This window comes from Pinus tabuliformis, chromosome 6, assembly GCF_031772625.1.
Source record: "Pinus tabuliformis cultivar Carrire ecotype Pingquan chromosome 6, CPIR1, whole genome shotgun sequence".
Taxonomy (NCBI): Eukaryota; Viridiplantae; Streptophyta; class Pinopsida; order Pinales; family Pinaceae; genus Pinus; species Pinus tabuliformis.
Window position 1 is genome coordinate 2,001,257,676 of NC_142292.1, and position 15,145 is coordinate 2,001,272,820.

Here is a 15,145-nt window from a genome sequence, read left to right on the forward strand (position 1 = left end):
AACAACATTTTCCTTCCCTTTTTTGTAAGTGATTTCAAAGTCATAACCCAACATCTTTGTGACCCATTTTTTCTACTCTTTTGAAGATAATATTTGTTCCAAAAACTATTTAAGACTATAATGATATTTTTTTACCTTGAAGTGTCTTACCTTTAGGTAAGGTCATCATTTCTTTAGTTCATGTAGTATTTTCAACATTTCCTTCTCATAAATAGGCTTATGTAAATATTTTACCTTCATTGGACGACTTTCGAAAGAAATGGGTCTTCCTTATTTCATTAAAACAACACCAATTCCATTTCTTGAGGCATCAAATTCCACCATAAAGTTTTTGTGATGTCTGGTGTAGCTAAGATTGGTGCTTGACACATTGCCTCTTTAATATGTTCAAAGGCCTTAGTTACTTTTGGAGTCCAAGAAAATGCATCTTTCTTAAGTAATGTTGTTAGAGGCATGCCTATTCTCCCGTAATTCTTAACAAACTTGTGATAATACCTTGTGAACCACAGAAATCCTCAAATATGATTTAGGGTTATGGGGATTATCCATTACTTAATGGCTTTAATTTTTTTAGGGTGTACCTTAAGACCCTCATGAGATACAATATGAACCAATATTCCATCTCCTATACTCCAAAGAAATATTTGTAGGTTGTTGCATATAATTGTTTCTTATCCAATAGTTTGAGCACCTTATCAACATGTTGAACATGATCCTTCCAAGTCTTGTTGTAGATTAGTATATCATCAAAAAATACTAACACAAATTATCTAAAGGGTTTTAAAATGGAATTCATGAAACCTTGAAATGTGGAAGGTGCATTAGTAAGACCAAAGGGAATGACCAAAAATGCATAATGAACTTCATGAATTTTGAATGTTTTTTTCAGAATGATTTCTATCTTCATTTTAATTTGATAATATCCTGAACTAAGATCCAACTTGGTGAATTAAATTTCTCCATGTAATTGATCCTATAATTCGTCAATGAAAATAATGGGAAATTTGTCTTCAATAGTGATCTTATTGAGTTCCCTATAATCCAAACACATACACCATGATCCATTATTCTTGTTCAAGAGTACTACTGGAGCAGAGAAAGAATTTTGACCAGGTTGAATTATACCGACCTCTAGCATTTCTACAAGAATACATTCAATTTAACTCTTTTGGGCATAGGGACATAGATAAGGCCCAATGTTTGAAGGAACACTTCTTGGAATCAAGTGAATAGCATGATCATAATCACAAATAGTTGGGAGGCCTTTTGGAGTCTCAAATACTCTGGATTATCGTCCAATAATGTTTAGAGATTTGGAGAAATAAATGCTTTTGATGTTTGAACCTCTAACAAGCATAATTTTTCAATCACGCACCGTTGTTATTTCTTCAAAAAAAATTCATGCCATTAGACTTGATTGTATTCCCTGGTTTCCCATCAATACCCCTTTATTCAATTTTCTTTCCTTACCAAAAAAGTTTCAAGAAAAGTTCTTGAAAATTAAAATTTATGATCCCCAAAGATTGTAACCATTGGATTCGTAATACAACATCAACACCACCCAATGTAATGGAAAGAATTGGACTATTCAATACACGTTATACCACGGTTAGTTTGATATTGTGGCACTTTCTAGAGAAATTTATAGTTCCTTCATTTGCAACCATCACTTGACACTCTGGTGGTGAATATAGAAGGAAATTCAATTCCTTGGTTATCTTACAATGAATAAAATTATGGGTACTAATTGAATTAGTCAACATTATTACCTTTTTATTCTTTATATATCCTTCTATCTTTAGACTTTAAAGAGTGGTAATTCCTACCAATGCATTACAAGATATCGTCACATTCATTTCTTCTTTATATGGGGTTGGTTCCTAGTGTATATCCTCTTCTTTTGAAGTTTCTTATTCCTTTTCTTCCACCTGTTCACAATCTATGTAAAATAACTTATTCTCTACACACTTATGACCTCTAGCATATTTTCTATCACAACTATCTAAAATCCCTTTTGCTATTTTTTCTTCTAATTGTTGTGCAAAGCTAGGATCATCAACAGTTCAATATTTATAGTTGTGAGTGGTAAACTTCATTGTTGCCATAATTTTTCTTTCAACATTTCTTGTCACCTTGAATGCCTTATCCAATGAATCAGGTTCCCAAAGGAAAACCTCATGTTGTATAGTATCTTTTAAAGTCTCTATGAAGACATCAATCCTATGCTCCTCTAGAATATAAATTATATTGATAGTCAATTTTTGGAAACCATTAATGTGCTTCACCATTTAACCCTTTTTCTTGAGATTTATCAATTGGCTAAAGAAGGTGTTTCTCTTTGTATCCTCATAATGTCCTATTATTTTCTCCATAAAATTGACCAAGTGACAAGTGGTTTATGAGAACAAGGCGATTGATACCATACAAACCGATTGGTTTCTAAATATAAAGATGCAATGCATACCTTCTGTGTCTATTGCACATCATCTAGATCAAAATATTTCTCCATTTATGGTATCCACGTTTCCAAATACTTTCCATAAAACTTCCTCATATGAATCTTTGGAATGTGGTTGGTCTTCAATAAAATTTTCGAGACTCTAAAATCATTATTAACGTTCCTTTTTTTCTCACCCTGTGTTTCATGGAGTACCTTTTCGCCATTAGGGAGCACTTCTTATAGCAACTTTGTCAAACCTTCCATGTCTACTTTTAAACTATTCTTCAAACCATCCATCCATTTGATTTTTGGTTACTCTTTGCAAGAGAGAAATTTGTTGCACTTGGTCAGATCATTTTGATATATCATGTTTCATTTCATCCTCTTCTTTATGTGTCATAGTAGACCTGTTATATACCTAGGGGGGATAATATGGGGTACCAATGGAGGTACCCAAGGTAATAATGTAATAATGGGATGGCCATAGTAATAAATAAGGTGGTTAACCCATGTCATGTAAGGGACCACAAGTAGTTAATAATAATGTAATGGGCCCATGGTATTAGTTGATGGTATGAGGAAACCATGGTAATGATGCATGGTATTGTATGTATGAGGCCTATATAGAGGCTAGAGACTCCACATGGAGAGATATGAAGATGAAGTGAAGTATTATTGTATGAATAGGCATATGGCTTGTGGAGTGTTCTCCTTCCTTAAGGAGTGAATGTATGGTGTTGCCCTACCGTAAGGGTTTTGATAATAAATATCATGTTTCATTTCGTCCTCTTCTTCATGTGTCATAGTAGACCTTTCTGGTTGCTTACTAGGAGTATCCATTTTTTTGTTTACAGGCATATTGGAACCAAATAATGATATATATGCTTTACTATTCCCTTTGAATTACTTCAGACTTAGTTTTCAAAAAAAACATATGCTAATTAAAAAATATATACACCTCGTTCTTCTTTATTTTTGAAGCTTGACATTGAAACTATTGTATCTCTAAAATTTAGGCCTCCCAAGCTCTGAAATTCATTCCTATGGTAGCACTCAAGTTTTATTTCCAAATCCACAATTCAAACCAAGATTGGATTATTAAATATAAATTTATGCCAAATCTCCCATGATGACCTAATTATGGATTGTTTCAGTAGAGAAAAGTTGTATGTGAAGCCAAGTGTCATTGTTTCAACCTTCAGGCCTAAAATTGATACAAAATAATAAAAAAAAAGTATTTAAAATTTCATTTTATTTTTAAATAATGAAAATCAGATGCTTAAGAAGAAAGTTAGGACAATTTTCCCTAGGTCACGAGTTTGAGACTAAATTATGGAGCATACCAAAATCCTATCTTCTTCAAACCATATCTCAAAAAAGATATCGAACCAAGATCTGGAATTTCTAAAAAAAACTTCAACAAGATTTCAGATCAACGTGCTCAAAATTTCATCTTCTAAAGATTCGTAGAAAATAAGTTATAGTGAAAATTCCAATATGACTTGTTTGAAGCAGTTAAACCCTAAAATCAACCTCTTAGAGGGGGAAACCTCCTTTACATCACATAAATGAGAAATTCTTGTATGACACAAACGACGAGACCTCCTTGGTTTATATAGGAGTCTGTGAGGTCATAATAGAATCAAAGCATACATAAAGATAATAATGTAAGGGAACAATAATAACAATAGTGGGCTTCTATGGGGCACAATAATAAAAAATGGGGCTACATGGGAACAAAAGTAACAATAGGGGGCTACATTAACAATAAAAATAAGGGGGCTATATTAATAATAACAATAAGGGGGCTACAATATTATTATAGGGACCTAACATAAGGGAAACCATCCATGGATTGAAGATGCTAGTCATGGAGGGGACACCGTAATAGGAGTCAGAAGCATCATTAGTGGATCAACAACAAGAGGAAATAATTTTACAGAGGGAAGATAAAATGGTTGCATATGAAAGGAGGTGTCGGGACATGGCAAAACAAAGTGACAAATTGTGGAATAAGTTGTCTCAAGTTCGAGTAGTGCAAAGAGTGACAAGAAAATGAAGGCAACAAACGATCAACTCCACTAAATCGAACTAATGGCGATAATGATGAATATTGATGAGAGAAGGCATGATATGCGTGATAAGGCATGACTTTGAGAGTTTGTGAGTAAGATCTGCAAGGAGAAGCCTCTCTGGACAGATTTCCAAGACCAAGTTATGGTAGTTGTGGATGAATTCAAGGAGCTATTGAAGAACATAGAAACTTTAGATAATGAATACACTGATGCAATCATTGGGGAATTGCCTGCTAGAAGATAGAATATCATAGCCAAGGTCAAAGCACAAGAGGTGACATTGGAAAAATTTTGTAAAGTTGCAGAGGAACAAATTACTTCGACAAAGCACTAAGTGGCTTAAGGATGAGCCACATTTTTGTGTTGGGGGCGAGTTCAGACACAATTGTTTTTGCAATAAGATAGACCATGTAGTAGGAACAAAGACTATGAAGAGGATAAGGTAGGGCACAAGAAGAATGAGTGAAATAAAGGGTTCGTGCAATGGATGGGGCATAGTGAAGATGGATGCAACGTAGTCTGAGGGAAACGATGAATGTAATAAATAGATGTGTGTAAAGGCGATCAACCATTAGTATTTTACAGGAGAAGGAGTTAACCAAGGAGGTCATCACTAACAAAGCGGTTGGAGATATTTTGAAGTTAAAATCACTAGGGAGAGTAGAGCCAAACTGCATGGAGGATATTGTAGACAACTAAACCACGCATGGGACAACTTAATGAGAACTAGGGAAATATCTTAATGACCTATGAGATAGTTGGGTCAAATGGGCGGGAAGGAGGGATACTTCAAGAAGATCCCCTGAACATTATAAAGTTTCCTATCGAAGACCAAAGGGTGTTTAACTATTGGTTATTAGTTGGTGATTGTTAGTGTTTTGTAAGTTTACTCAGAGTGAGTCTCTATACCAAGTGTTGGTTTAGTGTAGTACGAAGGAAATGGTCAAGTATGTCACTACTTATCAGTGGTATTGTAATTAATGTCAATCATGGAATATATCAATGTTGTTATGGAAGGTTTCCTATCCTATTTTGATCGTATCATGGATAGTTGGAGAGAACGATAATATTATGTATGTAACTTTGGGTAATTTTCCCCTTTGGCTTATATATATATATATATGAACTGGTGTTAAAGGAATTGTTGTATTTCTTTGTGGTTATAAACAATTGATGGAAAAACCTTGTGTTCCCTTTCTTTTATGGCTTAGTTGTTTGAATGCATAGATCAATATCATAACTATGTGGATTTTTTCTCTATTAAGAAAGGGTTCTACCAATATTTTATGCCATATTATGCTGTCATTAAAGGATTATAGTTTTGCTAATTATTTCCAATGCTTGTACTAATGATGTGCTTTGTCATGGTATCTTATAGTGATGATCTGATTATGTATGGTCCTTTAACATTGTTGTTATTAAACCCAACTGACTAAGCTCAAGGGTCAATTTATTATTATAGTTGAAAGTGTTGGTCGGTACAACCTGCCAATGAAAGTTGTATAAGAGTCACATGCTTGTGAGTGCATTTAAGGCTCACTAGGTTTTGTTACACTATGTATGGTCATGATAGGTTTTCATAATAGATAGGTGAACTAATGTCTAGCGTTATATGTAGATCACAATAGAAACATGGTATGGTAGTATGTTTCAGTTAGTAACTATGCATCGTAACCTCAAGACAATCTTGTCAGACTCCGGAAACTTGGTTCTGAGAGTGAGTGATTAGCATCTTGCATGAGACTTCACTCACTCTATGGGTGTTGTGAAAAGGGTTGATGTTAAGCGGGTCTTTTTTACCCACTGTGTCACAAATACCAAGTCAGTTAGTAACCCACATGACAACAAATCATTTGCATGAATTCTTGTTTGAAATTTCATAAGTTAAAAATGATATATTGAGGATGACCTCATATCGTATCAGAATATAAGAAATGGTAATCTAACCAAATATTTTCATGAAATCCATCATTGAATCCCTATTCATAGGTGTCAAAAAATGGTGGTAGAGTTCACTACAGAAACTCCAGACTCCCTAAGAAGTAAAGCTATGATTTTGTTGGATTTAAAAAATAAAATTCTAGGTTTGCAAAATGGGTTGATGAGGGGATAAGTTAGCCTAGGTAGATTCCCTTGATGCCTAGATTCTAAAGAAGGCTTCTATTTTCTATCACTCGATAGTGTAGGTTTGAAATAAGTTTTTTATGGAGCTAGGCACAAATTATTCTTTCATGAAACTCAAGTTGGTTAAATGTTTGAAAGCTTGGAAAGAATAGCAATCCATTATACCTTTTGAATCATTTTCATGTCTCTTAATTTATAGCATTTGGTGGGCCATAAATTCCAACATATTTTGTTCTCACAGTATCTTCATGGATATCATATTTAATCTCATATTATAATTATACAATCAATTCAGGGTTGATCTAAAGCCAAAGAAAATACAAATTTCAGTAATGTTATCACTTGACAACACATAACTTGGGGTATATTCTATGGTACTCTGTAGGCACATACTTGAATGTTGAGTGGTTATGTGTCTTATTATGTCACTTTACATGAAGCTTAAATATGCCCCTATGTGTGGGTCAAACAAAAAAACTAAATTTGTAGTTACGTGAACATTCCTATATGTCACTTCTCTAAAAAATATTGAGAAATTATAGGTGATGGTGGACTCAACAACTGTAATGGATTGGCTACGTAAATTTTGCAGTTGGAATTATTTTTTTGTAGGTAATTCTTGAGGATATTCAAGAAGTTTCAACTTCATTTGAATGACTCTCCTTTAGTCAAGTGCTTAAAGAGATAAAATTTGAAGACAATGCTTTATCAAGACAGGCCCTAGAGTTCCATGAAGGGCCTTCACCCATTTTTTAATTAGTTTATGGTGAAGAGCATGAAAAATGTATTTTCATTGTTGAATGCCACTATTTCTTGAAAGGGATCATTATGAGTTTTAGAAAATGTTTTACGTGCATTATTTTCTTTTGCCAAGGAAAATCACAATTTTCATTGCAAATTTTGAAAATTACATTTTGCAGATGCATGAGAGTGCATTCACTAAAAGGTCATTTTTAAGATTATAACCATCCATCTAAAATAAATACAAAAAATAGGCTTGAGAAGGTGTCTTCAGATCTGTATTAGTGTTTTTAAACACAAATACATATAAACATGGCCATCATAGAGCAAGGATCTTCTCATCTTGGAGATAAGATCTTATAAATAACATGAAGTGTTATAAAGAGTTCTGAGAAGAGATATGTGGTCGTCAATCCTATGCATCTTCTACCCGTGGGCCTACTACAAAAGGCATATTTTAGAACTCATAAAATGTATCGTTAGCCTATTCTAAGATCTTCCATATGCCTAGTTCTTATTGTTCCCTCGCTTTGGAAAGGTCGTCAACATTGGAATTCCTCTCTCTGTAAATATGACAATAAGAAATTTGATCAAAACTCATTTTCAATTGGATGAATTCCTCTAGTATGGGAATGAGTGTATACATGTGACACTTGGAAGCTTCATTAAACTGGTTAATAATTATTAAAGAATACTGAAGATATGGAACTTCTTGCATCCCTTTTCAATAACAAATAGTAACATAAGATTTAGGCTAAGTAGTTTGGAATAATTATTTGTGCCACATCCAAAACAAATTTGAATCTTGAAAAACTAATTTTCATTTAAGAAAATTGCTCCTCCTCGACACTCACTGTTGGGTCCCTATAATACTAGTGATTACCCCATTACTATTGTAGTTATACCCCTTATTTATATTGTTGTGCCCCTATTACCCCCATATTGTTATTTCTGTGCCCCATAGAATCCCTCTATTGTTATTTTTGTGGCTTTATATTATTATTGTTAGGCCGGTTGGATTATATTGTGACTCCTTAGACTCCTATATATAGAAAGGAGGTTTTGTCATTTGTATCATCGAAGAATTGTTCATTTATGTAATGTAAAGGAGGTTGCCCCCTCATAGAGGCTGAATTCTAAGGCATTGATCTATCTTTTCTTGAGCTAGTTTCATAAGATTTGGTATCAGAGCTTTGGATTCTAGGGTTTCGCTGCTCCAAACAGGTCATCGTGGTATTTTCGCTATAACTTTTTTCTGTGACGTTTCAGAAGTTGCAAAAAAAACCCATTTGAGAAGAAATCGTGCTGAACCTTGGGTCCGAATTTAAGAGCTTTTCGCATCATATATGCGGAGATATGATATGAGGAAGTTGGTCTTTTTGCAGACTCCTCAATTACATTCAAAACCGGTGACCTAGGGAAAATCGTCATAACTTTCTCTCTGGGGATCAGATTGAAATTCCATAAGAAGGTACAGAAAGAGGACAGACTAGTTTCTTTTGTCTGTGTTTCAAATTCAAAGGTTGAAACAATGACTCGTGGCACGCCGTACAAGTTCGCTCTACTGAACCAGTCTAAAAGCAAGTCACTGTGGGAGATTTCACATAACTCTTCCTTGGAGAATCCAATTTGGCTCAGACTTGTGGCATTGGAAAGAGGACGCAGAAGGCTACTACAGGTAGCAATTTCATAACTTGATGATCCGAAATTACAAAGATACATCAGATTCAATATCAGACTTCTATAAAGTGAAAAACGGTGTGTAGTTTGTTTTTAAATTTTTGTGTAAGCTTGGTTTAACGGAATTCAAAGGGCATAGTAAAGCATTATTATCGGTAACTGATGCCCCGAGGAAAGAAAATGCAAACACCTAGTAAGGAACCTGAAAGCTCTAGCATGACTCATGAAGAAGAGGAAGAAATGCTACATGATATATCAAAATTACAAGAACAAGTGCAACAAATGTCACGCTCACAAAAGCTAACAGAAGCTAAGATAAGTGGCGTGGAATCTAAGGTAAATGGCGTGGAATCTAAGATAAAGGGCATGGAAGCTAAGATGTATGATTCGAAGACGGATTTGAAGAGAGACATGGCAGATTTGAAGATAGATTTGAAGACAGACATGGAAGAATTGAAGAAGTTGCTACAAGAAAGGGTCACTAATGGTGAAAAGGTAGTAAAGGAAACTCATGATGAGAACAAAAGAAATACTAATCATGATTCCATAGATGCTAATGTTGGATCGAAGAATCACCATATTCAGAAAATCGATATGAGGAAGTTTGATGGCAAGGATCCTGCTACATGGATATTACAGATGGAGCAATTCTTCGATCTCAATAATGTGAAAAACGCACAAAAGGTACGTATGGAAACTATATATTTGGAACCAAATCAGTTTGTATGGTATCAATGGCTTTGCTCTCGTAAACAATTTATCACTTGGGTGATTTTTACGTAAGAATTGATAGCACATTATGAAGATACAAAAAGCAACACTTTTTTTAGCCAATTGATAAGTCTCAAACAAAAGGGTTCAGTAATGGAGCACATTGAGGAGTTCCAAAAATTGAACATAAGGGTAAAAGATATTCCAGAGGAGCATAGGATTGATGTGTTCATAGGGTCTTTAAAGGATAATATCCAACATGATGTTCGCCTTTGGGAACCTGATTCATTAGAGAAGGCATTCAGGTTAGCAAGAAAAATGGAAAGAAAATTATGGCAACCAGGAAGCATACCACTCACAACTATAAAGACGGAAGTGTTGTTGCCCTAGTCTTCCACAACCTATAAGGTTGACACCACAACAATTGGAGGAAAAAAGAGCAAAAGGGCTTTGTTACAGTTGTGATAGCAAATACACTAAATGTCATAAGTGTGCTGAGAAGAAATTATTCTACATAGATTGTGAAGAGGAAGAAGAAAAGGAGAAAGAAAGGTCAAAAGAAGAAGATATACTCCAGGAACAAAGCCTAAATGAAGAACAAATAAATCCGACCATATCTTGTAATGCATTGGCGGGAATTACCACTCCTCAAACCATCAAGATAGAAGGACAAATCAAGAAGAAAAAGGTAATAGTGTTGATTGATTCAGGAAGCACCCACAATTTTATTCATTGTAGGGTAGCAAAAGAATTGAATTGCTTCCTATATCCAACACCAGAGTGTCAAGTGATGATTGCAAATGGAGGAACAATAAATTACTCTGGAAAGTGCCATAATATCAAGCTATCCATGCGAGAATATGTATTGACTAGCCCAATGCTTTCCATTCCAATGGGAGGTGTGGATGTTGTACTAGGAGTCCAATGGCTACAATCCTTGGGTACAATAGCTTTTAATTTTCAAGAGCTTTTCATCAAATTTTCTACAGAGGGAAAGGAAGTTGAATTAAGGGGTGTTGCAGGGAAACCAGGAAAGATAATCAGCTCTCATGGTATGACAAAGCTTCTAAAAAAGGAGAAAAGAGGTGTAATTGCACAATTATGCTCGCTAGATGTTTCCACATTGGAATCATCTATTTCTCCAGATCTCCAAAAAGTCCTGGACAATCATTCCAAGGTATTTGAGACTCCCAAGGGTCTCCCACCTATGCGTGATCATGATCATGCTATTCATCTGATTCCAGGAAGTGTTCCTCCAAACATCAGGCCGTACAGATATCCCTATGTCCAAAAAAGTGAAATTGAACGTATTGTTGCAGAAATGCTAGAGGCTAGTATAATTCAACCGAGTCAAAGTTCTTTCTCAGCTCCAGTAGTATTGGTGCACAAGAAGGATGGATCATGGCGCATGTGTCCAGATTATAGGGAGCTCAACAAGCTCACTATTAAAGATAAGTTCCCCATTCCTGTTATTGATGAATTATTGGATGAATTGCATGGATCAATTTACTTCACCAAGTTGGATCTTCATTCGGGATATCATCAAATCAGAATGAAGATTGAAGACATTCCGAAAACGGCATTTAGAACTCATGAGGGTCATTATGAATTTTTGGTCATGCCTTTTGGCGTTACCAATGCACCTTCAACATTTGAAGGTTTGATGAATTCAATTTTCAAACCATTCCTTAGAAAATTTGTGTTAGTATTTTTTGATGATATACTAATCTACAACAAGTCTTGGAAGGATCATGTTGAACATGTTTACAGGGTGCTACAACTATTGGAGGAGAAACAATTATATGCAAAAAGATCCAAATGTTTCTTTGGAGTCCAGGAGGTGGAATATTTGGGTCATATTGTATCTCATGAAGGAGTTAAGGTAGACCCTAGCAAAATTAAAGCCATTAAGGAATGGAAAATCCCCACATCCATAAAGCATCTGCGAGGATTTCTTGGGTTGACAGGGTATTATCGCAAGTTTGTTAATAATTATGGGAGAATAGCAGCACCTCTAACAACATTATTGAAGAAAGATTCATTTTCATGGACTCGAGAAGCAGCAAAGGCCTTTGAAAATCTTAAAGAGGCAATGTGCCAAGCACCGGCCTTAGCTATACTGGACTTCACAAAAACCTTTATTGTGGAATGTGATGCTTCAGGAAATGGAATTGGTGCTGTTCTAATGCAAGATGAAAGACCCATTGATTTTGAAAGTCATCCAATGAAGGGAAAGTTTTTAAGTAAAGCTATTTATGAGAAGGAAATGTTGGCAATACTCCATGCACTTAAGAAATGGAGACCCTACCTAATGGGAAGACACTTCAAGGTAAAAACGGATCATGATAGCCTTAAATAATTTTTAGAACAAAGATTATCCTCTGAAGAGCAACAAAAGTGGGTCACAAAGATGTTGGGTTATGACTTTGAAATCATCTACAAAAAAGGGAAGCAAAATGTGGTGGCAGATGCACTCTCAAGAAAGGATGAGGATGTGGAAGCATTGTTGTTGATCCAGGTGGATATTGGTGGCCACCCGCTAATTCCACTTGGATCCCCTCTAATGCTTGTTACAGTTTTTTTCAGTTTCCTTAATTATAGCACAGTTTACTATTTTTAGCAGTTTTTCGGGTTCTAAACTTCCGGAGCCGTTTTGAGGCCCTAAACAACGTTTTTTGGGAAATCCACCGCCAACAATTTTTCTGATAAAAATCATCTTTTCCGTCGTAGTCCTTGGAGATATCTTTCCAACGGGCTATCATGCACATCAAACGGAGATAGTACGACCAATTCGCTACCTCGGGAAGTTGATGTACCAACTTACCCAAAAAACGGGGCCCACAATTTGGTGTTTCATCTTCTAGGGTTAGGTTTTGGAATGTGAAGGGTTTTCCATTGTTTCTCAACAATAAATAGGCCTTCGAGCCTCATTGTAAGACAGTTCAGAGGCATGTAGCCACCACATCTCTTCTCAGAGATAAGCTACCATCGCCCTAGCTGGTTCATTTCCATTTTTGTTTGTAAGCATATTTCAGTATTTTACAGTAATGAATTGAGGTATTATTTCCACTGCATATCTGTCTTTATGGTTATCTCTGTATTTTATTGCGTTCCTGTTTAAATCCAGATCAGTGGTATCAGAGTGGTTTGCTTTTCTTCTTTGTTTTTCTTTGCATGTCCCCAACAAGGTCGGGATATAAGGAGTTAGGGCTTGAACTGGTCGAACCTTTGCAAGACCAGCCTCGCAAATCCCAACGGCCTCCCATGGCGGATGAAAAGAAAGACGAGGGGGCAGGAGATCCTATCAAAATCTTGCTCGAAGAAGCCCTCGAGCGACAAAGGAACGCGATGATGGACAACTTTGCCCAAATCCTTCAGCGGCTACCCAGGTGCGACGCATCGGCTTCCAACAGCAACTCTGGAAATGCCACACCATTTAAGGTACAAGTTAATTTTGAAATCCCCATATTCGAGGGTCAGATAGACGCAGATGCCATCGATAAATGGTTAAATGTGCTAGAGGGTTATTTTTCTGTTCATGATTTTTCCAATCGGGAAAAGATTGTTTTCGCTCTTCTCAAAGCAGCCCCCCACATCAAGGATTGGTGGGAAACCTACTGCGAACAGAAAGATGAAAGTACAGGCTCACTATTTTCAGTCACACCGACTTGGGATTCATTCCGAGATGCCATCAAGGAGCAGTACTACCCTGTCGGAAGCTATGAGGATCAATACATAAAGTGGACCACGCTACGGCAGGGAAAGGGACCAAGACGTACCAGAGTTCACCAATATTTTCCATACCCTTCGCACAAAGTTGGGTATCAAGGATACAGAGCAGCATTTGGTACTAAAATACCGTGGCTGCCTCCACAAGTACATCCAAGAAGAAATAGAATTTCTGAACACCTCCTCGCTCGGCATGGCATACCGATATGCCGTCAAGGTCGAGCAAAAGTTTAAACAGAAGAAGCGAGACTTTGGGTCTGCGAATCCGAAACAAGGGAAAGGTGCCCCCAAACCACAGAACAAAGGACAAAGCCAAGGCGGGGCGGCCCAAGACAACCCGCCAAAGCTGCAAGCAAAGAACAGCGCCGCGAAGCTGAAAAAGGACACCGGAAAGTGGTGTGAGTTCCATAAGAGCTCCACTCACAACACAAGTGAGTGTCGGGCCAAGCAGTCACTGGTGGCCGAGCTAAAGGTTTCAGAATCAGATGCATGTTCTGACTCTGAGTCAGAAATCGATAAGGGGAATGACAAGGGGAAGCAGATTATCGATGCGGAGCCCAACGCCACTGTTGCCACCACGAAGATCCAGAAGGAGGAACCTGAAGATCAGAGGAGGAGAGGAGCGTCTCTTCCACTCCCAGATGTGGGTAAAGGGCTCCCTGCTACAGTTCATTGTCGACAGCGGGAGCCAAAGGAACCTCATTTCGGCAGAGGTCGTGAAACGGCTGGGCTTACCGACCACAGCGCATCCACAACCATACACCATTGGGTGGCTGCACCAAGGACGAGATCTTCGCGTGAGCCAACAGTGTCGCCTTCCATACAACATCAAGCCCTTCACGGATGAGGTATTGTGTGACATTGAACCCCTTGAAGTTTGTGATGTGTTATTAGGACAACCATACTTGTGGAAGCGACATGCTGTGTATGAGTCAAGGCCCCGTGCTGTTATTGTTACTTTGGGAAATAAGTTGTACAGGATACCAGAGGTAGCACCGCCTACCGCCATCTCTTTGGTTACTGCAAAACAATGCAGTAAGCTCATTTCCAAAACCAGGAAATTTGTTTTCCTGATGATACACCCTCAAGGAAAGAAGAAGACGGTGGCCACGACCTCTAGACAGGGCCCCTCCGCACGACAACTACAGATGGACAAGGTCATGGAGGAGTATGAGGACATCTTCACCTCCCCCGCAGGGGTTCCTCTGCACTGTCAGGTCAAGCACTCCATTGATCTGACCCCAAGTTCGCCGCTGCCCAATGGACCAATCTACTGGCGCTCTGTTCTGGAGAACGATGAAATCAAGAGGCAGATTCAGGAGCTGTTGCAAAAAGGTCACATCCGTCCGAGTTCATCGCCCTGTGGGAGCCCGGTCATGTTGGTACAAAAGAAGGATGGGACTTGGAGACTCTGTATTGACTATCGGGCGCTGAACAAGATCACTGTCTGTAATAGGTACCCAATCCCACGGATTGATGACCTCCTGGACCAACTGAAGGGGGAAAAATATTTCAGCAAGATCGATTGAAGTCAGGATATCACCAGGTACCAATCGAACCCTCGATGTGTGGAAGACTGCCCTTCAAAGCCAAGGAGGGCCTTTCGAATGGTTGGTTATGCCTTTCGGATTGACGAATGCTCCTG